The sequence below is a fragment of the Vicugna pacos genome, chromosome 24, assembly GCF_048564905.1.
Source record: "Vicugna pacos chromosome 24, VicPac4, whole genome shotgun sequence".
Classification (NCBI taxonomy): Eukaryota; Metazoa; Chordata; class Mammalia; order Artiodactyla; family Camelidae; genus Vicugna; species Vicugna pacos.
In genome coordinates, this window is record NC_133010.1 from 16,947,206 (window position 1) to 16,969,690 (window position 22,485).

Here is a 22,485-nt window from a genome sequence, read left to right on the forward strand (position 1 = left end):
CGAGATTCCATCCAATCCTCATAACAGTCTTGTAGCCTGAACAGCCCGCCCTGGGAAGTTCGGTCAGTAAACAGCAAACCCAGGATTGTATCCCAGGTCTCTTGACCATTTATTTAACAGATACTTATTGAGCACCTACCATGTGCCAGACGACCCAGGAGAGAACAAGACAGGAGGTCTCATTTCTCATGGACTTGACATTCAGGTGGGAGAGACAGACGTTAAAACTAAAAACTATCGTTAAAATAGACTGAAGTCACTGGGTGGCTACTCCCTCTCCTTCTCCATCAGGTGGGTCCCACCCCTACAGGAGCGGGCCGCACACACTGACCCCTCGGCCAGCCTCCTCTCAGATGAGGCTCCTCGCGAGCCCGGAGCAGACGGACTTGTGACTGGCCTCATCCACTCCTCCAGGTAAACGTGCGCACTTTTAAATGAGCCACATCAGACCTAATTTTAGGGGAAGGACGGGTAACCATGGAGAACAGGTGTTAGCATCATTCCTTTCTTACGCACTCCGGGTGGACAGCACATCTGATCATACACGCCTCAGCTTGTTAGGCAGGGGGAGGAAACAGAGACCCAGAGGATTGGGCAGCAGAGTCTGATCAGGAATTGGGAAGTGATCTTGATTCACAGGCTCAGAACGGCTTTCCTGGTCAACAGAGCCACCTCCTTTGCGAGGTGTAACCTTTGTGATGTGATTGCTTCAGACTTTCTTCAGTTGATTCCCATCCTGGAATCATGCCTCCCATGCCTTCAGAGGACTTTGTCTGGGCGCCATCCTTCCCCACCCTGCCTCACTGAGGGCATCTGTCAGAAAACCTGTACTTGTCGCCCCGCTCCTGGAAAAGTAAGCAGCTGAGGGGTCACGATGGAGTCAAAAGACATCGCAGCGTGGGTGGGCACTGCTCAGTGCAGGTTTGTGATGCTAGCGGATCGTGGGATTAACGTTTGGGAATGAGATCAGCTGGCATGGCTGCTGGTTACTGCCCTCCGCTCACTGGGTGTCAATCAGCCTAACTCACCTAAACCAGTTTATGGGAAGCCCTTCTCCTTGAGACAGATGTTACCGGATTACCTGGTCAGGTGACCTTTAGAAGCCCTTGTGCCCTGAGAACCTATGATTTCATCCTGGCGAAAATGTCTGCAAAGCAGAATTTTACAAGTGAAATGTTTGTAGCTTAGACCACAGCTGAAAGACACGGAGGGAAATGCTGTTTTCGAGCTCTCATTTGTCCTTGATGAGAATTCCGGTGTCGGGTCTGGCCATTTCAAGTTAAACATGCCTTGGTATGCGTTCTAGTGTCTGTTGCCATTTCTGGAAGGGATTTATGTTTTAAGGATGTAGGTTTTTTTTTTAAACAATATTTGACTTAATATGATATAGAAAGTAATGTTTCTGACTTGACATATTTTCAACCTGTGGTTGAAATTTTCTGATTTGGGGTTATTTTATCTTTTATTTGCTGTGTGCAGAGTAGCCCTTCAAAATCTAATGGCTGAATATTTTTAAGAGTGAGAGTTAATATTTTCATGATTTTTATTCATTCAACCTTTTGCCCAAGGTCCATTCCAGGGATGTTGCTTTTTTTCCTCACTGCTCCATTCCCAGCGCTTGGCACCATGGTTGGCACATTTTAGGTGCTCAAAAGTCTTTGTAGAAATGAATAAAAATATTTTGTAATACCATTAAAGGTTAATTTATAATCTTTACCCTCCCAGCCTTAAGGAGAATGGATCTAAATATTTCACTCTCATTTGAAAAAATGAAAACTAATTCTTTAGCTGTGAAGTTTAGAAATAAAAAGCACATAGGATTAAAAAAAAACCCTACGTTTCCTTAATTAAGTATTTGTTGCACACCTACTGTGTGCCTGGCACCATGCCCTGCTCTGAAGGGTCAGGCAAAGAAGACAGTGCCCTGAAGATGAATTCAGGTTCTGTACTGCTTACGTTCCAAATGTAATTTGTTCTCTTCTGTTGAATTCTTAGCCCAGGGATGGCATACACCCAAATAAATCAGCAGCCAGGTTAAAAGGGTATTGGAGCTCTCCTAGAAGAGATGTGGGTATGGCTGGTGAGCCGTGCCCTCTGGGGATGCAGGTGTGCAGGGCCAAGGTGGACTTGCCCCGAGGTCACCACAGCTGGACTTCAGCCTCCTCTTCTGTGCATTAGGTCTGGCCCAGTGTCCTTCACCTCTCCACCTCAAGCCTGCTCAGGATTTTCTTTTCGTTCTTTTTTCCCTTTTCCCAGAGCCCTCATTTCCCCTCTGCTTGATCAGCCTCCAACCCCAGAACAACTAAGAGAAACCTTTTATAGCGGAATCCATTTGATTTCATGGAATCATCCAAGATGTAGTGTTAGCTCAAAGTATAGAGCTGATTTCTTAGGGAGGGAACTCCGACTTTCAAGCGTCGGTGTTATAATTTGGGTTTAGGGAAGAGTTCCTTTTGCTTGTCTGTCTGTCTGTCTGCATTGAGCTTTTGTGGCTACTTGGCCTCTTCTCGCTCTCCTGGGTTAATTCTGTCGATATTAGGACACATGCTATGTTAGGAAGCAGCAGTGACTGGTCGCTAATGCCGTTTCTCCTTTATGAGACTGGATCGCGGACTCCAGACGCTTTTTGGCTGCTCAAAGATAAGGAGAATAAAATCCATCCCCTCACCGTTGTTTGATTCCTACTGGGAACCTAGGTCTGTTCCGGCTTGGCACAACCTCCTTGGCTTACGTTTTCTTTTAAATTTAAAGATCGTGGTCTGAGAGGGCGAAGTCCAGTCAATAAAAGGGTAGAAACCTACCTGTCTGTTTTCCCTTCTGGGTGCTTTTTTTCAATATACAGATTTCTCTTGGTTCTTATTCTCCCTGGGGCTTTGCTCTTAGTTGTCATTTCACAGGGATGCAGAGGGAACAGAGGAGGGAGGAAGGAAAGAGTTTGATCTGAGTGACGTGGTAGACAGAGGGAGGTGTACGAGCCAAGGCCCTGAGACAGGAAAGAGCATGGTACGTTCCAGCATATTCCAGAACAGAGAGGAAGTCTGTGGGCTTTGCACTTGGAGAATGCTGGGGAAGGGGTGAGAGAGAAAGCTGAAGTGTCGGGCACCCACGTCGTGGCGTCTAGCCCACGTTAAACTTTCAGACCTTGTCTCTGGTCTGGGCTGTTACACAAGCAGAGGAGGGCAGGATCCAACGTGCTTGCTTTTTTTCTTTTCCTTCCTTCCTTCCTTCCTCCCTCCCTTCCCTTCTTTTTTTAAACAAGTTCTCTTCATTTGAGATACGTGGACCTTGGACTGGAGAGGAACTGGAGCGAGGGAGAGTGATGGTGTCCAGGGACTAAGATAGCAGTCGTGGGAGTCGGGAGAAGTGGTAGGCGGTCCCAGAGCTCCCGGGGGGGGGGGGGTAGAAGCCACAGGACATGGAGGCTGGCATTGGGGATGGAAGGAGTTCAGGCAGTGGATGGATGGATGGCAGTGCTACCAACTGAAATGGGGGCCTCTGCGAGGGGGCCCTGGGGAGAGGTGATGAGTTCTGCTTTGGAGATGTTGAATTTGAGAGGCTGCTGGGACACCCTAGGGAAGTGATGGATAAGCAGGTAGATAAACAGGTCTGGCAAAAGCCGGCTGGAGGGTAAAATTTGGAAGTTCACCAGTTGCTGGCGTGCATCCAGGGGGGCAGAGGGGACGGAGGGTTGTAGAGTATCAGGACCAGTGGGAGTGGTGGAGTTTGTTAACGCCGCTGAGATTTCAAAAAGAGACCACGTGTCCATCCTCTGGCTTCTCTGCTGAGCAGTTTTGTGGGGTGACGGGCAGTGGGCAGAGGCCACGTGGAGGGAACCGAGGGAGGGGTAAGAGGTGGGGAAAGGGAAACAGCTGGGCTGCTTTCAGGTTTGATGCTTAGAGGGGTCACGAGAGCGAGAGCGGGAGCTGGGGCTGGAGACGAGTTTGGAGGGGATTTTGTGCATTTTTAACACGAGAGAGACATGAACATATTTACATGCCGGTGGGGAGGAATCGACTGAGGGCAGGAAGGGTGGGGGGTGGCCAGACCCCAAGGACAAGTGGGGCGACTGGCTTTGACTTTTCTAATATCACAGAAGGAAAAGACTGACCCAGGTTAGACTCGACGACACTGTGGCCTCACCTGCCCCTCAGGCCCTCAGAGGCCCCTTCATCACATCGGCCCACCCAGCTCCCTGGGGAGTCTGGGATCCTGGTCATAAAAGATCCCGGCTCCCACTTCAAGGGTGCTCCGCATTCAACACGAGAACATCCTTTATGTTTTAACAGAGTCAGTGACAAAGTAGAGGATCACGTCCAAGGTAGGGGCCCATTTTAGCGGAAGGACAGCTAGATAAAATAGGAACACTGAAAATGTTCCTCAGACCAGGGAGGGGACGGATGAGTTGCATTCTGTGCAACGTGCTGGGTCCTCAAGTTTCTCAGAATTAAGACTGGCGCTTGTTGGCATCACTTTAACTGATGTCAAGTGTCGTGCATGTGTGCAGAGAGAGACAGTTTCTAGATTTCAGGTTTCTATTTGCTGGCTTTTTCTGGGGGGAAAAGTACAGTGATTTGCAACAAGTGTAATTTTTTATTATGTTTTCTTAATTCATAAATTATTTTTAGAGCAATTTTAGGTTCCTAAAAAAACGGAGCAGAAAGTTCAGAGAGTGCTCATAGACACCACGGCCCGCACAGTACAGCCTGCTCCACCATCGACATCTCAGTGTGGTGCGTTGTTACAATCAGTGACCCTCCCCTGATGCCTCCTTAGCACCCAAACTCCATAGTTCACATCAGGGTTCATTCCTGCCGTTGTACGTTCTGTGGGTTTTGACAAATGTCCAAGGACACGCCCCCCCCAGCGCAGTCGCCCACACAGCGGTTTCACTGCCCTGTGCTCCTCCTCGTCATGCCTCCCTCCCCTGTTTGTTTATTTGTGTGTTTGTTTGCAGTAATCTTATTCCATGTGAACATAAAAATTAGTTTTTCAGCCTCTCCTTCTGAAGATTTTAGTAGAACCTTGATAACAGCTTTGTTTTGGCTCTGAGTACTTGTGTACCTAAAAGAAACATTCACTGACCTGGAATTATGACTTTGAAGCAATAAGGCATCTAATTCTGGCTTTATTCTTCCCTCTGTAAGTGTTCCCTGCCCCACTTTTTAAGCTGTCTGTAGTTAACATTTCGAGGAAGGCTTTTTTCTCCCTTCTTTGGGGAAAGGGGGATGAGGGATGGCCTGCTGAGGGGGCAGAGAGACCCGCCCTTGACCGGCCTCAATCCAATCGCCCCAGGGCAGCCGGCTGAGGAGCGTTCTGGGCCTCTCCTGGGCTGGGCAGGGCGGGTTTCTGTACTCTGTGGGCCAGCAGAGAAGCAGAGAAGCCCTGCTTCTTAAAGGCACTGGCGACAGTGTTTGCAGCAGGGGCCTTGAAAGACAAGGAAAGGTAGTTTGGAGATTAAGGGGTTAAAGTGTTAGCGTTCAGGGCTCTGCTTTTTCACTCCGGGCTGCTTTGTACAGAAAATATGTTGCTTTAAAGCCCAGGAAAACTGGTCATTGTAAATTCTGTGGTTCGAAAATTGTTGGGGAAAAAAAATCCCCAAATGTGCGGGGAGAATTGGACTGAAAATACCAGTTCTTCAGAGAAGGGCCCCCTGGGCTAACGTGAAGCTTCCTGGTTCCCGCGCTGTGTTCCCCGTCACCGAGGCTTCGCCCAGGTCCCCTCGGTTACACGCCAGCGTCCCCTCTGGGTGAGAACCAGGGTGAAATAGGAATCTCTTCTCTGACGTCGCAGTGCACCGTTGTCGTGACTTTTGACATCTCTGTTTGGCCAGAATTCGTATTTACCTAGTATTTTTCTATGGACTGTTTCACACTCATCCCAAGTGATAGTAATCACAATGTCACAGGTTTGACATGCTAGCTGTATTTTCTAGTGCTCACTGAAACAACTTAAAACTATTTAGAAACAAGAAGGCGAACATCCCCCTGTTTGGAAACAGCCGTCGAGACCACAGCCTCACAGAGCCCAAAGGACCCCCCAGATTCCCTGAGTCGATGCCCTGGAGTGGGTGGTTCAGCGTGCGTGCCAGGCGTGGTCCCCCTCGTCCGGTTCCTCCCTGGCCCCCAGAAACGTCAAGGAAGGGCTGCTTCCTTGCTGGTCTCTGCTCATAGTCACCTAACTCACAATTTTGTGCATTTGTGGATTTTTTTCCCCACTCAGAGGAAAATCCTCTTCTCCTCTTAGAGACTGGTCTCCTGCCTCCAGGACTGTGTAAACCGATGGCCCCACCCTGGGGGTGGAGCTTAGAGATACTGGGATCATTTGCATATTTCTCAACTACTCTTAAACACCTGCCACAGGTGCTGCGTGGGCTCTGGAAGGAGAGCTGCCCGTCGGGCTGACAAGAGCTTCTATATTCTCAGGGGCGAGACAGACAAAAAGGGGAAATAGGTAACAATAAGAAAACAGGATATAGTAGTAAGAGTTGTACAGAACCAGAAACCCCAGGGACAGGACAGGTGGTTATGCGGACGTGGGGCTGCTTAGATGGGGCACAGGGTTTTAGGCAGAGGAAACAGCTCGTGCCAAAGTTTGGGGAAATCATGGGGAAGTATCAAGTTATTTCTGGTTTGCAAGGCAGGGAATGAGGTGGAACAGTCGGTTGGACCTTACTGGAGGTGATGGGGAGTTAGGGACCCTGGCTTCCACAGAGTCCCATGTCCCAGAATTCAGCACGGGGCACAAAGCAGATCACAAAGCGGACCAGAGCACATGCGTTGCTGCAATCTGTCTGAGGCCTGTAGCAGGTGACATAGCGTCTTAACTACGTCTGATCTGTCAGGGGTCCTTACCAGGGGCCCTGCCTGACACATGGAGCTGTCTGTACCTCACTTAGCACAAGGCCTGGCCCACTGGAGCATCAGGGAAGGCTATGCTAGCCACATCTTCCTCTGAACCCCTGAGGCCTTCTGGAAAGTCCTTATTGGTAGAAAGAGTTGCATTGTGAGACAAACCCAGATTTGAAAAGTCACTTGGGTAATTCTGCTCTTTGCCAGACTCCTCAAAGGAAGGCTCTGGAGACCAGCGGCTGGTATTGACTGGGTTTTCTAGGAGAGGGATTTTTTAGGGAAATGAACTCTTTTGATATGCAGCGTTCTTTCCAGAGGACCTGTCTGGGTGGAATTTATCCAGGCAGTTCATACACACGGTGACAGCAAGGCATTTCGTTAGGGGAAGAGTGAAAGCTGTAGCTCTGACAGATAACTCTGGGAGGGTGTATGTGGTTTTGTGCCTTTAGATTCTTTTCTTAATTTAAAGAATGTTTTATAATTTAATACATGCATATTACATTTTTTAAATATGCCGTGAAAAATCACCTTGCCTCCTACTCCTGACTTTCAGTTCCCCACTTTTCTCCCTAGAGAGAACCGCTGGTACATTTTCTTACAAATTCGTATGATTCAAACGTTTCATATGCACATTCAGACAGACTGCACACGCACCCCATGTGAGTTTTGAAAGGTGGTGCTTTCCTGAGTGTTTGGGAGTACAGCGGCTACTCAAAGGTTTGGAAGAAAAATCAGACGAGGTAGAAAGATGGTAGAGTCATGTCATTGGAATATTGATTCCTGAGCATGAGTGAATTTGGGGGTTCACATAAACGGTACAAATTATTGCTCAGGGGAAAAATTAAAATCATATGTGTAGTTCAGTGGAGTTAATTCTATCTATAGAGACAGATTGTGTGAAAAATAAAATAGGACCTTGAATGTTCCGGTTATGCATATTCTAGGGAAATCTTTTGCAGTCTTTTCTTCTGTCTCTCAGCAAAGGCTGAGAGGGATTGGTGTGCTTGTGAGCGCTTCATCTTGGCCTCTGAGCAGCCAGTGTGGTCCACAAGAAAGCACGGACGTGGGCCTGGGAGCTGTTCCCAGAGACCCGCAGGTGCCCACCATCCCTGCCCCCAGCTGGAAAGCAGGCTGTTCGTGCAGGTGAGGGCCAGCATCCTAGTCCAGTCCTTAGGGTGAGCACCTCATCTGGTGGTAGCTCTTCGATGCACCTCCTGAGCTGGGCAGCAGGAGATACCCCAGCTGGTGACCTCAGGGCATTTGCATTAGGAGCCAGCAGGGTAACAGTTGAGAAGCTCACAGGTTCCCTGCCCCTCAGTGTTGTGTCCATGGCAGCTCCTGAGCAATGAAACCCCTTGTAAGGAAACCTGTTTAACTCAGTGTTTCCCAAACTGGTTGACCATTAATGCACCATCTTCCCCTACCTGCTAATACCTAGCGCTACAACTTCTCATAGCATTTTGGAAAACATCACCAGGGGAAAACGTAACTTTTTTTTGCAACTTTAAAAAATGCGTCTCTATATGTTTATTTGTACTATTTAAAATAATTTTAGCTCTGATCATTTAGAAACTGCAAGTTTCTACCCACATGACTGTCAGCCACCAATACTGCTTTCAGCTTCAAGGAGCAGCGTAGAAGCACTTACTGGAGATGCTTGAAATCTGCCTTAGTTCTCAGCCACTTCCTGGCTTTGTGTCTGGTCAGATTCCTTAACCTCTGTAAACCTCAGTTTCTCTGAAAATGGTGGTCTATTAATTCTTACTTTAGGGTCATTGCAGACACTCAATGAGTTGACTCACGTAAAACACGTGGTGCATAGTAAGCGCTCAGAAAACACTTTTTTATTCGTGAGCTGCATGCAGATTGGCTGTTCAACAGAGTCTGTAGACTCTTGTCTGGGGCATAGATGCCATCAAGATTTGATTAAACTTGAGAAAATTACAGTTGAGTTTTCTAGGGCTGCCGTAGCAAAGTACCACCAGCTAAATGACTTAAACAACAGAAATATGTTATCTCAGTCCTGGAGGCCAGGAGGGTGTCGGCAGGTTTGGTTCCTTCCCAGGGCTGTGAGGGGGAGTCTGTTGCATCCTGTCCCCTGGCTTCCTGTGGTTTGCTGGCAACCTCTGGTGTTCCTTGGCTTGCAGTCACGGCACCCCTGTCTCTGTCTTCACATCCCTGTGGGGTTCTGCCTGTGTTCTCATCTGTGTTCAAGTTTCCTCTTTTTCTAAGGACACCAGTCCTACTGGATTAGGGCCCACCCTAACCTGCAGTGTGACCTCATCGAAACGCATCACACCTTCAATGACCCTATTTCCAAATAAGGTCACCTTCTCAGGTCCTGGGGGTTGGGACTTGGACATAGGAATATTTGGGGGAACAGTTCAACCCACAACACTGATAATGAGGTCAATCCCACTAAGAACTTATACGAGAAAAGAGATCTGGTTTAATATTCAGTTCTGGGATTTTGTACTAGTTTTTTGTTTTTCTTGGAATAGCCTTTTTTTTTTTTACCCCCAGTCACCTTTATTAAGGTTGAATTACATACAACAAAATGCATCCATTTGAAGTGTACAGTTCAGTGAATTTTGACAAGCGTGTACGCCTATGTAACCACCACCCCAGTCAAGATATAGATCATTTCCATCATCCTGGAAAGTCTCCTCCTTTCCCACCCCAGTCGGCCCCCTGCCGTAGCCTGGCCCCTAGGCACTCACTCCTGGTTTGCTTCCTGCCCCTGTGGATTAGTTATAGTTGTGCCTTTTCTAGCATTTCATATAAGTGAAATTTTACAGTATGTATATATATTCTTCTGTGCTGGCTTTTTTGCTTGTGTCTGCTTTTAAAGTGAACCATGATTCCCCAGGAATCTAGAAGCTTTTCATAACTATAAATCCAGCCCTTAGAATCCTGTAGCCAGATGGAGTGCAGTTTTGATAGATCTTTTAAAAAACATTGATTATTTCCTAATTATGCCTGTGGTCCTGTATTAGATACCTTATGCTCTCATGAAACCCTCAGATCAGCCTTGTGAGGTAAGTTTTCTTTTCTTCATTTATAAAAGAGGCAATTTCTTAGGGCATTTTGTGGGGTTTTTGTTTGTTTTGTCTTTGATTAACTGCTACCTGGAAAATGTGTTTAGTTGAGAGGAGCTGAACATCAGAATGTTGGAATATGGCTGTAATGGTATTTTAGTGAAGTGTCACAAGTTCTTTGTAAAGATTAAACAAGACAGTGTGAGTTAAGTGTAGAGTGTAAAGCCTGGCACACTTGGGGCCAGGGCCCCTCAAGTGCTACTTGTCACTCTAGTTCTTAGTGGGCTCGGGCTGTCCCAGCTGGAGCCCCTCTGTGAAAACCCAGGCCCACATTGTTCACCCTTTAGGGTCCTGGAAGGGCTCCCCTCCTCCAGGGAGGGGTGGGTCTGGCAGAGGGAAGGTGGTCCTCTCCTCCCCTTCCCTCCTCTGCCAGCAGCACTGCCTTTTTCTGCTTTTCAACTGCAATTAAAGTGTAAGCTTTCTTCTGAAAAGTAGAAGTTCCCTGTGAACAAATGAGGGTGCTCCCCTGAAGCTCCAGCCTCCTCATTTGACGGCAGGAGAAGGCTTTGCGCCTTCAGGCAGCAGGAACACTCGAACCCAGCTCTCCAAACTTCCAGCCTGTAGGTAACTAAAACAGGGGCGATGCCAGCCCGGCACTGAGATGTCGTGATGTTGTGCGAGTTCAGAACAGGGACTGCCTTATCCATCTCGGCATTTCAGGGCCAGCCAGGCTGGTGTAAATGGTTACAGGCATGTATATGGAAAGTTACCCACCTTACTCATCTTACTCCTTGTCTGGGATATATTAAACATTTTAGAACTGAAATATGGAACCGGTTGGCACCATCTTTTCAGCAGTTAATTTTATTTTTGTTTTTTTAGTTCTAATTTGTCCTATTTTCCTCATTCCTTCCCCTTCATATCCCATTTGAAATAATGTGTGAATTAAGGTCAATTAGCTTGTGTGTTGACATCTACCTCCAACAAAATCTCTGAATTATCTTCGTATCCATCTTGAAGAGGTAGTAATTTCAGCTTAAGTGGCAATTCCAAAGCAAAGAATTATACTTAATAACCTTCACGGGGGTATGTGAGGTCTTCTGTTGTGGCGCCTGAACAAACATTCTTTGTCATCAGTAATTTAGGTGGGCTCTCATGTGACTTCCACGTGGCATCACAAGGTGCCACAGAGCTCAAGCTCTCTCCGGGGAGACAGCAGAGGGAAGAGAGCTGGCACTGACGCCAGGCGCACTGGGCGCTTCCCAGCTGTGGACCCAGAGCAAGGCCTTGAGCCTCAGTTTCCCTTTTTTGGGAAACAGTCACAAGCTAGCTCTTTTCCATCCTGGAGTTCATTTGCTATTTATTATCAAAATATTGATATGCAAATTGTGCTTTAGAGCTGCGAGCACAAGCATGGTCCCGTGTTGCGGAATTGACATTAATTTCGCTAGGCGTCTGTCAGAGTCGGTGAGGACATATTCATGCTAACTGGACAGGTACAATGAGTAGGCGTCTGCCGGAGGTGTCTCAGTAAGACTGAACTGAGTTGATTTTGACGCTGCTTTTCGGATTTTTCGGTTTACAGTAACAATTGGCAGCAATTGGCTCTGAGTGTATAGACTTTTACCTGAAACAGCCATAGTCCCGCTCCACGATTTTTTTTTTTACATTTCAAGTATGCTGATTTCTTACCTCCTCTTGTCTCCTTCATCCAACTAAATATCTTAGTGCAACCGAATATAGCTTTAGAGAGAGAAGTGGTAATCACTGCTTAATTTAATTTCCATATTCCAACTACGTGCAACAGGATATATCAAGCACATTATTAGCAGATAAAATAATTCCAGTGATGGAATTTATTTTGAGTCTTTGTGGCTGTAAATGGTTGTGTGACTATTAAGAGATCATCTCCCCAAATGGTGATAAACAGGCTAGAAAGTTAAGTGTCGCGATGACTAACTTCATTTGATTACCTTTTAGTTTAGGATTTCCCTTAGAGGGCCAGCGTGTTTTTTAAATGTAAAGATTTAGAATATCTATTTGTTTTAACATGGCACTTCCCCAAACGATACTGGACTGACTGACAAACCACTCCGTGCCTCAGTTTCCCCAAAGCAGTTGATATTTTAACCTCACTCTCATGTCAGACTCATCTTCCCCTTATTTGTCTTACAAAGGGGAGGCACGCTCTCTGTTTCTGAGGGTACGTCCATCCACGTGGACATTCTCCGGGCTGTGGCTGACTAAGACCCTCAGCAGAGTTCGGCGTTCCTGAAGACATGGGAAAAGCAGTATTTGGGGATTTAACGTCATTGTGAAAGTCAGGCAAGTTTTCGTTCACCTGCTGTCTTCACTGAGCTCGAAGTTGTACTTAAACCGATTTGAGAATAAAGTAGTAAAATTAACAAAGTAGTAAAAATAAAAATAAAATAAAAGTAGGGAAAAAAAGGAATGTACTGCTTATTATTCTTGGGAGTTAATGACATCAGAAGTTCATTGATAGATGTTAACGTATATTGGATAATATATATATTCTCTTTTCTCGGTAGGAAAGATAACAAGTCTCTTGGTGTTTGTGTAGTGTACAGCGCAGTGTAAAGTAAGCTGGGACCTCGCAGCCAGTTCAGAACTCCTGGAAAAAGGACTAGGAACGGTTGTAGGAGCGACCGATGTGTGGATGGGTATTTTGTGAGTATCTCTTAACAATAATCATCAAATCCTTTAGAAATAGCAGTTATCATCTGTAAAATTTTTAAAACCATCGTTAAAAATAATAGCTTACCAAAAAATAGCTTACAGTAGGGAGGGTACAGATCAGTGGTGGAGCACATGCTTAGCATGCATGAGGTCCTGGTTCCATCCCCAGTACCTCTGTTAAAAAAAGAAGAGCTTACATTCTTTTTAAGGTTATACTCCAGGCACTGGATAAGTGCTTTTCATAACCTGTCTACTCTTTTACATGAATTATTGAATTTCCACAATAATCACGAAAAGCATTATTACTTTCTTAAAGATGGGGAAACTGAGGCACGGAGTGGTTAGATCACACAGGCGGCACGTGATGGAGGCAGGACTGAAGCCCAGGGCTCTGGCCCTGCAGCTCTCCGGTCCGTTCTGCCTCTGTCTGCCATTGCTGATGTGTTGCAAATACTTTTCCAAATAGAATTATAAAGAGTAGCTGTCTGTTCATAAGATTATACCATAAAATATTTCACTTCATTTAAAAATGTTATGCTCTTATTACCAAGTAAACGTCCGCCTGAGTTAATCATAACGTTTCTCACAGCCTTGGTGTGTAAATAACGTGCAGCTGTATCTTGCTCTGTTCCGTTCCCTGGGTTAGTGTTTTGTTTCTCTTTCTGCTCTTAGTCTCTATACAAATTCTCTCTCAAATGGTTTCTCGCACCTTGCATGGTTAGTGGAGAGAAGAGAGGGAAGCCTCTGTGAAGGGAGATGGAAGATGGGGAGCCGTGGTGCACCCACCTCTCACAGCCTCTCCTGGAATTCAGTACTCAGTGATTCAGATACTCAGTTTTATTAGTGCCCCGTCAGTGTCAGGCTCGGTGCCATGACTGTGAACGAAACCCTGCTCCGGTCTCCGCGGACGCCGCAGTCTGGCTGAGTTCCAGGGGTGACGCTGAGCACATCGCATTTGTGAAACTCTTCACCCCAGACTGGGACGTGGTGGCATTTGACTTTCTTCTCTGGTCCGGCCTGCCCCACCCCACCCAGAGTCGGGACCTTGGAACTGCAGGGGCCCAGGGTCAGCCCCCAGGGCAACTGGCCACCGTGTCATTATAATGTAAACCTCAGCAATACCACCGCCGCGCACGCCCTGCTTCTCAGAACGCGGACTGCTCGCTGCCGGGGTTCCTCCCCGCGCCGTGTTTTTATGGTAGTGGCAGGCTTCTGTCTTCTCGGGCAGTATTATGCCTCTGCGTTTCCCCCCACATCCCTGTCGCCTCATTCGTGTTTGGTTTTTTCCTTAATTGGCATTTGTGCCTATTAACACCACGAGACAGTGGGTTTTATTTTTTTCTTTTTTATTTGATGGATGGGATGGGTCAATAACAAGTCAAAAAGTGTTTGAGGGCCACTGCCCTCAGGGAGAAATCACTGAGGTCACTGACTGGAAGGCCATCGGAGCTCTCAATTATGGAGCCTTGTGGACTCGCTTCATCACCATCCGTACTGTTTATTCATTTTCCACTGGGTGCAAAAATTAAAAAGTCTTTCATTAGGTGCTGTGGGGAGTTGGTAGGAGAAATAACTGGGTAGTGCTTACCCCCCTGACTTCGTTCTGCTTGTGACTGTAGGCTTGCATAGGTGCCTGTGACCTTCCGTCGTCCGGGCTAGAACTGTTGACCTGGGAGCTCATTTATCGGGCGACTATCCATCAGCATCAAGCATCTATTTACATGGTTCTCCAAAAACTAGGCTTCGTGCCCACGATCTTCAGAAGGAAGCAGTACAGAGAGGGATCATTCAGCTTGGTTATCGAGGAGGCCACAGCAAATTGCAAGACCCAGAGAACCCTTTAAACCCTCCCCACAGAGCTCTCTCATGGGCACCCACTTAGAGAGATCGGGTGAGGTTCGACGGCAGACGGAACAAGAGGACCTGTGGGCCACAGCCGGGCATTAGAAACTGACCTCCTGAGTAGATAAGTGGACAGGTGGCTGGGGAGTGAGAAGATAAAGCTAGTCCGATCCACTCCACTCCACTCCCCCATCACACATGCTTTTCCTCTGTCTCTTCCTGTCTCTCCTGAATTTCCCTTTCCATCAGCTTCTCTTCCCGTCTCTCTCCCACATCACTGGCCTTTTCTCCCTTCCTGCCCCTCTTCCGACCCTTCTTCTTAGGCTCTGTTTTCGGGCTATTTTCTGTCCTTTTCCTGCTGCCCTAGTAGCGACCACTTTTCCCCTTAGATGAAATTTCATTACCCCCCCCCCAGCATTGTTGTGGCATCATATAACTATGTCTTGTGGTTAAATAACCAGTTAATAAAATTAAGCCGGGGCTTTTAAGACTACTAAAGGCATTCTGCCGCACATTTTGCTTCCTTACGTGGAAATGGTCCAGTGCAGTGTTATCTGCTGCTTCAGGCAAATCAAAGGGCTCGTTTAAAAATTCGGTCCAAGTCCTAGTGGGTCTGGATTGCCCCAAACTGAGGCAATTTCAGAGGCGAGAATGTAGGCGTAGAGCCTGGAATCTTTTGCTTCTGATTTTTCAATCAACTACTTTATGACCTTGGGCAGCTTAGGGCAAAATCTGAATACTCCTGCTTGGGTTTTCCTTCTTTACAAAAGGTGGTATTGGCCTTGCCCTCTCCCTCTCTGGACCTTTTAGAAGGCTGACGGGTTAAGATTGTCAGAGGTCTTCGGCGTTCTGAGATCTCAGAGATAACTAACTGCTTCATGTGCATAAGGCACTATGTGAATTCCAGGTATGATTTTCTTTTTCTACTCCGTTTCCATTTCTGTACCAAACTTTTCTTCCCAGTCAGGTTGATCTTTAAAAAGTGAGTTTGTTTTTAAACTCTTGTTGGTAATTATTTTAAGATACTTCTCCAAGAACACAGATGTCTCCTCTTTTACGGTAAGAAAACTGTAAGGAATTGCTCGTTGCAATAAAATACGGAGGGATGGTGACCGCCTCGCTGCTGCCTTTGCTGCCCATTTGCTTCCTTGCGAGGTTGTGCCTTCAGTGCTATCTCCTCATCCATCTGCCCCTAAGCAGGAGATTTCATCAATGAACGCGCCCTCTAAAACTCCCCAGGAGACACGGCTGCTGGGCGCATGCTAGGGCTGGCGGTTCAGCTGTCGTGCCTCCCACGGTCGCCGGCAGATCCGGCTTGAACCCCGTCTTAAGGAGCAGAGCCAGAGTAGCCCATGGACTCACCTCTGCTCTTACTTAACGCCGGTTCCCACTGGCAGCTCCAGTGGGAATAATGTAACCAAGAACCGGGATGAGCCAAACAGCCGGAAGAGAACCAGCTAACCTCTTCTGCGGCTGCAGCTTCTGCCTAGCGCAAGATGTCACCCGGGAGAAGCGTTTTCGGCAAACCGCTGGACCCCTGGCAGGCCTGTCACCAGGACACGCCTGAAACTTTGAGGCTGCTACTCTCAGTTGCCCTGATTTTTAAAAATTACCCAATACGTCTTTTTGAAAAGATGGCACGAATTCTGCTTACAAGAGAGTCTCACTTTATTAAAAAAGCATTAGTTTTCTGTGACTAGAATAGATTTTTCTATTCTGTAAGGGAACCGCAAATAAGCTGCTCTCAGACCACTCTAGTATTTTAAAACAGGGAAAGATACAAATATGTAACAATACTCTAGTGAAATAGCACTATGTAAAAAATCTCTGTGAAGTAGCCATTCTGCTCATTAAGCACCATATTTTATTGGCCATTTCCTCCTGTCAAGGAAGGCAAATAAAAGGGAAATAAAAAGCGGTAGTGATTAAAATTTAATCTTCCTAATCAGCTAGAGAAATGCTGTGATTGTTAAGAAATCTCTCTGTGTTGGCTTCTTTTTCTTTTCTTTTCTCTTTCTTTCTTTTTTCCACTCATACTTTTGGAATGACTTTCATTTCATGACCAGTTCTTCTTTCTTTCAAAACAATTTTGAATTCCAATTCTGCCCTCCTAGAATGCTAACTTTCTTAAGGCGTTTGAATCTCAATGGTTTATATTTTTAAAAATCATAGAATTTATTTTAAAAATCAGAACTTAAAAAAAGCGTTATAGGCCAGCTGTTTCAACTGCGTGTTATAAATGGGAAAACTGAAGTGAGAGATGAAATAATTTGCCAAGGCCACCTAACTCATCAGGGCCATGGCTCAGGCTAAAACTTGGGGTTCCACTCTGTCACATCCTCAGAAAAACTCTGAATTTGGAAATGATCTATGTCAACGCTGTTAGAAACACTGTCACTGGTTCCCTCTTTAAAAGGTTATTGGGTCAAAAGTTAGGAGTCCAATCCTTATAATGTGGAATTACTAAGTATAGATACGTCTGATTTAAAAATAATGTACTCTGGATTCATAAAACCAAGGGTGGTTTATTCTTTACAGCTCCAAAGTATTGTTTGTCCTTCAAATGATTTCGCTTACGATTGTCAATAAGTAGTTCTCATGACATTTAAAGCATAATTTGATTTAACTTTCTTATTTACATAGGAATCTCTTGTCACCAGGAATTCTCTGTGCATGAGGTTAATTCGCAAAAGAGACCCTCAGCTCCCTGAATTGTTCACATCCATGGTGCCTCAGCCCGGCACCGAATAGACTAGCCAGCCAGTCTTTTCTCAGCGAATGAACAAGTGAGCAAATGAAATTTTTGAACACACACATTATGTATGTGAGAGTACGTCAGCGCACTTATAAACTAGAGTCTTAATCTTTTATTTTTTAATGCAGAAAGGCCAGGCATATAGGCATCTAAGAATCTTTAAGAGGAGATTCTCTGGGATTCAGTTAAGGTCAGAAGGGACGCACTTAGTTTTTGACACTCTGCGGGACAAGGAATTTTTATGACCACATCCAAGCAATCCGTCAGTCAGGTTTACTGTTAATTTAGAGGCAGACGTTTCCTGGAGTGAACATCTAGGACTTACAGTTAGAGGAGTAGGTGAAATGCCAGTTCCCCGCTGGGGAAATGGAGGCGGGGTGGGGAGGGGTGAGTGTCCACTTCCTGGGCCAGCTGGTGGCTCCTGCCTCCTGCTTGACCACTGACCATCCTTCACACCCTCCAGCCAGTTGTCTTCAGCCCAAAACAGACCGTGTAGAAGAATGTGGGTGGAACAAGGCAGATCTCTCCCACCTCCTGTGAGAGCCAGAGCGGGGACCGCCTGGTGATGGAGAGCTGTAACCTCATCCCGCTGCACCATGGCCAGCGTGTAAAGTATCACAGTAAATTCATTACCAGATAATTGTAGGCTAAGCCACTTGACCTCGGAGTCAGCTTCCTTCTCTGCGAAATAGTGATAATACTTAACGCTGGGCTGAGGTTTCTGGTTTCAGGAGAGACGTCCCCCTCTGGGCGTTAGACTCTACTTCATTGCCAAGCTTTGCTACCATCTGGATCCTCCTTCCAAGACAGGTGTGTGGACCTGACTTCTGGAAACGCAGGAGGTGTGCGTGCACAGCTTTTATTGTCTTATTCTTACAGGGTTTTGGGTCTGAGGATGGAGGGGACCCTGGGGAGGGGACAGATGACTGGATCGCTCCCAAGAGTGTGGAAACCATAGACTCCTGTCCCTTTCTTTCAGGATCAAACGAAATAGACTTCTGTGTCAGCTAAATATGAGCTTACCGTGACCTGGGGCCCATTTAATTTTCTGTTCCGCACACATCTTCCCTGGTCAGAAAATAAAGGGAAAGGAAGCTTTATCCCTAAGTTCTGTTCCGCTTCTGTATTTCTTCATTCAGTCCTTCATTTAAAAATGTCAAAAAAGTCCTGATTAAGAAAGTAAATTATAACAGCGTGCCAAGAGTATGTACTAATTGATTTAGTTGGGCAATATAGTGCTGTTTCTTCCTTTTTAAAACAGCTTTTGTTTTAATTTCAAGAGTAACAAACGTTCAGCACCATTAAGCACAAAAGAACAAAAACAAAATTTCCCTGTGACATCGTCCCCCAGTCTTACCCTCTACTGGTATTTTGAGGGTAATTTAATTTAATTTCACAATTTTTCATGGCACATACACATAGTTTTGCAAATATTTTTCCCTATAGTATTGTTACACAGCCTGCTTTCACTTCAATGCCGTGTTTTAATTTTAAAAAATCAGTCATAGGCATAGCTGAGCTGTCATGTCTATTTTAAAATACTCTGTGATGTTTTAAGTACATTTTAAAATATCCAAGAAATCAAATTTAAAATTAATCAGCTATAATAAGCACAGGAAAATGCTATCAAAATGTTCTCTTTTTACAAGTTTACTTTGCTTTTGGGGAAAAAAAAAGCAGAGAAATCTTGGCAAATAGTTGTTCTTTTCGTGATCTCAGCTTGGTAATCTAGTAAGGGAGCTTCTCCCATACATATTTCACTATTGCGGGAAAAAGAGGCCCATTGAGGGCACTCACTCCCTACCTGGCAAAGGTTGGGCATTAAAATAGATGAACGGTGGTAACCCCTCCTCCTGGCCCCAGGCAAGAAGAGCAATCTTTTGCTATTTCAGATTGGGAAGTAATTACAGGTTAATTTAACACAATTGCATGTAATTTTGAAACAATGTTGAAATCTCCTATTTTTTATTTCCATTTAAAAAAAAATCTGTGAAAAAAAAAAATCTGTGAAATTAAGATTTGACCTGAAAAAAGAAAATCAATACGGCTCAAGTGCCATTTCATTTTACGAACCTACTGTGATGATCTCACTCTTCACTTCTGTTCATCCGCTGTGTCCAAAGCACATTAACTCACATCTTGTTTCACTTTATCCCATTTTGTTTTTATTTATCTGGACGCTGCAGTGTCATACTTTGTCAGTGTAAATTGTTGCCTTTCTCGTCCATGGATCTTACCTCCTCAACTCCTTTCAAAGTCCTCTGTACCCCTCACTCGATCCATAGACGCGGGCTTCTCTGGCTATCAGGTGGACTGGGGCATCAAATGTCATTTTTCACGTGCAGGAGGAAAGAAACTTCCTCTGTCTTTCTCCCCGTGCCGTGCATTGTGTTGTATGCCTTCACCAACATCCCCCCCTCCGCTGCCAGCTTTCCGTCCGTGGGGTGAGAAGGTTCATCTCTGTCTTAGGGGTGAGAGCACAGGAGTCCTATAGGTTTGGTAGCTTTTCCAGGATGACACAAAGGCTGAACTTGAGCTCAAACCATGTCTTCAGATTCCAAAAACCCGGGCTCTTTCCCCTGCACCTTTTAGGTGCTCTGTGTAGGTGATTTTTTTTTTCCAGCTATATGAAATTTTAAAAGTTGTCTTACCTTTTTTTAAAAAAAGTTTTTCTTTACCATATTTGGGTAGAAACTTTTCTCCAATATATCATATACTTTTCAGTCTAAGTTAGTCTGGGGCTTGATCTGGGGGTGACTTCGTTTTGGATAACTCTTGGGTAGACTAGGGAAGACCAGGGACCGCTCTTGTGAGGACGGTCTGAATTAAGAGTAAGCAAGTTCTATGAGTTAAAAGGGAGTTCCTGTGAATAAAGTGCATGGAAGATTCAGTATCCAATTTGGATGCTCAGAAGACTTTTCAAGGATAATTCTCTGCTGACTTCAGAGATGGATAGAAACTGTCTTCAATTTTGAAGTACTGCTGGGGGTTTGTTTTTCTTTAAAACTTCTGTGAAGTTGTAAGAAAAGATTTCTCTTCCCTCTCTCTCCAGGGTCATTCTGTTGTTTAGTTAAAGTCAGTAGAGACCATTAAAGCTTAACACACGACAGGAGCCAAATAAATGATACTTGAATGAATGAAGAAACAAGGAGCGCCCTAACCGATATGTTGACATTATGGCTGAGAGTCTTGTCCTGTGATTAAGTAACTACGGTCAGTGAAGTGATGTTTCTCCACAAGAGCCATTACTGTGAGTCCAATGGGATTGTGTCAGCCCCAAACTAACACCGCCAAGGCACCCACAAATTTCCATCCGAGGAGTAGGATCCTTGCCTAGGATACTTTGATTGCAGGCTGCCTGGCCTGAATGGTTGGCCAGCTATAAGAAAACAGAATTCATCAGAACACTCCGTTCTGCAGGCGTTGCACAGAACATAGACGCTGCTAGAGTACGTGTGTGTGTGTGTGTGTGTGTGTGTGTGTGTGTGATATAAATACATGTATTTTAAACCCAGATTGAAATTTGCGGGAAGTTATGATTTGTATTCAGTTTCTTCGCTGCTCTAGTGTACATGATGAATTACAATATCAAATAATATAGATAAATACTTTACTATTGATGTGCTTTTCTGGAAACATCCCTAAGAAACCTATTTCTTTTCCCAGTAAAAGAGGTAACACAGTCCAACTTGATAGTGAAACATGACGTAAGATGGGGGTGTGTGTTTTTTTTTTATAGGCTTCTTTTTTCAACTTTTTTTTAAATTGAAGTATAGTTTTAACAAATAAAGTCATTGGAACTTTCAGAGTAAACTTCAGCTCCTTTGTTCCGGCGATGCCCCTGGGGCTCCTGTTTGAACAGCACACAGCCAGGCTGGATTTAGGGGCCGAATTTTCATTAGCTTCTTTTGAAAGCCGCCCAAAGTCATATCCCTTGAAGGGTTGTCCTACTAAAAAAATGACTGCCGCCCCCTTGGGCGGGTGGGATGGGTGATTAAGCCACAAGGAAGCCGAAGCCTGAAAACAGAGGGAAATGGAAATTTGAAAGATAAACTGATCCGTGTGCCTGGGAGATCTCTACAGGGTGGAAAGAGTTTCTAAGGAGCTAGAAAATTTCAGTTGCCATTTCATGTCAAGAGTGTCAGAGTCACATTTGTGATAGGCAGTACTTCACAGAAATGGAAAGGAGTATCTGAGCGGCAAAGTGTTTTGATTGGAGAAGCTTCTTCCAAGATTACTTTTGGTTTGTTTTTATGTATAACTGAAGAGTCAAGTGAATAAATCTTAGGGGTAGACGTCCACAACTGTTTAACTTCCCAGATCAAGATTCAGGGCTTCCCTAGCTCTTCAGAGGCTCCCTCTTACCCGCTCCTAGTCAGCTCCCCCACCCCACGTGCCCACCGCCACCTCCAAAGGTGGCCAGTGTTCAGAGCTGTGTCATCACAGTTCATTCTGCTGTCTGTAACCTGGTGCGAATGGAGTCGCTCAGGACGCGCTCCTCAGTAAAGCAGGGGAGATACTGGTAGAAGGGGAGAGGGAAATGGACATGTTGGGAGGATCATAAACCAGTTGTATTTCCTTCTAAGAGACCCCTGCTTCTCTGTTTAAACGTGAGTGAGGGGTTCAAGTTTGTCACGATTTGGGCTTCCAAATCTTCAGAAAAATTCAAGCAGGGTTTACCACGCTGCCCAGAATGACAGCTCCTAGCCGCACGTGGCCTACCTACCTTAAAATTTACATTAGTTGAAATAAATTGAAATGCCAGATTCAGTCTGTCAGGTGCACCAGCCTCACTTCACGTGTTCAGATAGCCACATGTGGCTAGTGGCTACCCCACTAAATGGTGCGGAGACCAAATGTTTCCATTCTTGCAGGAAGTTCTACTAGACAGCGCTGTTTGAGCTTCCTTCTGCTTCCTCTTCCCCTTTTCCAGTCCTAAGATTGTTATGGTGGGTTTATTTAATTTTTTCATTGTAAGTTACTGTTTAATTCTGTGCTTCTCTGACCACCATCCGACAAGCTTCTGTTTGCTCTCTCCACACTTGGGGAGAACCCTCATAGTGTGCTGACATTTTAATTTCTAGATTGTACCACGTGCTCTCCTTCCTGCATCCCATCGTGTGCTGATGTCTCATCCATCAGATCTCAGCTGCAACTGTCTCCAGGGAACCTTCCCCACCCCTCCTCCCAGCCCCCAAGCCTGGGTCGCCGTCCCCTCAGTGAAGCCGGAGCAGCAAGCTGCCTTCCCGGCTTGGTTGTAGTTGCTCGTTTCCTGGCTCCTCTCTGCCTATGAACAAGTTTGGTG

General features: G+C 45.6%; 1 protein-coding gene across 8 annotated transcripts in view; it reads left to right on the forward strand.

The window, feature by feature from the left end:
• Positions 1 to 22,485, forward strand: part of KCTD1 (potassium channel tetramerization domain containing 1) — a 159,936-nt gene that overhangs the window by 92,390 nt on the left and 45,061 nt on the right. Inside the window, exons 1-2 of one of the 8 annotated variants that reach the window (XM_072949071.1) lie at positions 12,113 to 12,211; positions 12,468 to 12,574. The exons of 5 other annotated variants lie outside the window; for them this stretch is intronic. The gene's annotated coding sequence lies outside the window, so the exon portion shown is untranslated. Of the gene's footprint in view, positions 1 to 291; positions 415 to 12,112; positions 12,212 to 12,466; positions 12,575 to 22,485 lie in introns of those variants that run through there. 2 more of the 8 variants (XM_072949072.1, XM_072949074.1) reach the window with 2 other exon arrangements.